The 2222-nt window shown below is 46.4% G+C and overlaps 1 non-coding gene across 1 annotated transcript; it reads right to left on the bottom strand.

The window, feature by feature from the left end:
• Window positions 1-837: 837 nt before the first annotated feature.
• On the bottom strand, window positions 838-909 carry TRNAQ-CUG (transfer RNA glutamine (anticodon CUG)). The gene has a single exon. It is a non-coding gene; the product is annotated as a tRNA-Gln (tRNA).
• Between the last annotated feature and the right edge of the window lie 1313 nt (window positions 910-2222).

Below are 2222 nucleotides of genomic sequence, written 5' to 3' on the forward strand. Positions count from 1 at the left end.
TACATGCACCCTGAGAGGCCCTGCATTACACCATGCTATCAACTGCCGTCAGTTATCGGTTGTCAGGAATCATTGCCTGTATTTATATTTCTTATGAGTTTGTATGTTTTTGTGGTATAGCTACTGTGTCACGTAAGGTTTATGATATTATAAGGAAATTAAAATGATGCCACCACCCATTTAATGTATTGTATTTAGTAAAGTTAATAGAAGAATTGAACTTCTGTCTTAGTGCGATTAACTGCCACACCCGGAGGCCCGGGTTCTATTTCCGGCTCTGCCACGAAATTTGAAAAGTGGTACGAGGGCTGGATCGGGGGCCACTCAGCCTCGGGACGTCAGCTAAGTAGAGGAGTTTCGATTCCCACCTCAGTCATTCTCGGAAGTGGTTTTTCGTGTTTTCGCACTTCTCCTTCAGCTAAATGCCTGGATGGTACCTAACTTCAGGCCACGGCCGCTTGTCTATCCCTTCCAATCTTCCCATTCCCTCACAAGGTCCCTGTTGAACATAGCAGTTGAGGCCGCTCGGGCGAGTTACTGGTCCTCCTCCCCAGTTGTATCGGAAGACACTAAGTCTCACGCTCCAGGACACTGCCCTTTAGGCCGTAGAGGTGGGATCCTTCGCTAAGTCAAAGGGAAAAGCAACCAAGGGAGATAAACGGATTAAGAAATAAAGAAAGATGAAAGGCGATTTTTTTTTAAAAAAAAAACTTGCATTCCGGCGCTGTAAGGCGCATCGAACACATTCCGATAGTTTACTTGATGGAATATTACTTTAAATGTGACAGAAGTCATACTGTTATCTTTTTAACACGTTAATGACCAGATAAAATGTACAGGTTTCGCCGAGACTCGAACTCGGACCGCTGGATTCAGAGTCCAGAGCGCTAACCATTACACCACGGAACCAGCTATCGATTGTTGCTGAATGCCACGAATCATTCTCTATATTTATATTTTGTATTGAACCCTTGTTGGTCGGCCACAGCTGCTACAGCAGAGCAATATTGAACTCTTAAATCTTGGGGTCGTTGCGGGAATGTTTCGGTCACGATCTTAACCAAACGATGGGGTTCAGAAGAGAGCCTAACTACTTGAAATGAGGAGCAAATATGTGCTTAGTAACTTTTATTAAATTCTTAATGGCACAAAAAATTATTATTTGTATAAATCCTTGATCAACAATTAATTATAAATTATGAAATGTTTCAAACGCAGTCACATTCATCATCATCATCTGTTTACCCTCCAGGTTCGGCTTTTCCCTCGGACTCAGCGAGGGATCCCACCTCTACGCCTCAAGGGCAGTGTCCTGGAGCTTCAGACTCTTGGTCGGGGGATACAACTGGGGAGAATGACCAGTACCTCGCCCAGGCGGCCTCACCTGCAATGCTGAACAGGGGCCTTGCGGGGGATGGGGAAGATTGGAAGGGATAGACAAGGAAGAGGGAAGGAAGCGGCCGTGGCCTTAAGTTAGGTACCATCCCGGCATTTGCCTGGAGGAGAAGTGGGAAACCACGGAAAACCACTTCGAGGATGGTTGAGGTGGGAATCGAACCCACCTCTACTCAGTTGACCTCCCGAGGCTGAGTGGACCCCGTTCCAGCCCTCGTACCACTTTTCAAATTTCGTGGCAGAGCCGGGAATCGAACCCGGACCTCCGGGGGTGGCAGCTAATCACGCTAACCACTACACCACAGAGGCGGCCGCAGTCACATTACATAGCTTATATATTTTCTTTTACAATGTTGCAGAATTTGCTTCGGGAAAAGTAGGAATCTCTTAAATTAGTGGACAGCGAGACTGAAAAGGTGAAAAGAAAACCTGAAAAATCGGGCAGCTATTTTTTTTTTTGCTAGGGGCTTTACGTCGCACCGACACAGATAGGTCTTATGGCGACGATTGGATAGGAAAGGCCTAGGAGTGGGAAGGAAGCGGCCGTGGCCTTAATTAAGGTACAGCCCCAGCATTTGCCTGGTGTCAAAATGGGAAACCACGGAAAACCATCTTCAGGGCTGCCGATAGTGCGGGCAGCTATTAATCCAAACGATAACTGAGAATTAATCCACACGATCCGTGGAAAATCTGACCTTCAACAAGTAGAACGCCTGATTTCCTCTCAATTAAGGTTATCCACGAGTCGAATACCCTTGCGGATACGGAACACCCGCCGAATGGACCCTTAATCGAACCAAATTGACTATCAGTTGCTTTGGATAGGT

The sequence above is a fragment of the Anabrus simplex genome, chromosome 8 (genome assembly GCF_040414725.1).
Source record: "Anabrus simplex isolate iqAnaSimp1 chromosome 8, ASM4041472v1, whole genome shotgun sequence".
NCBI lineage: Eukaryota > Metazoa > Arthropoda > Insecta > Orthoptera > Tettigoniidae > Anabrus > Anabrus simplex.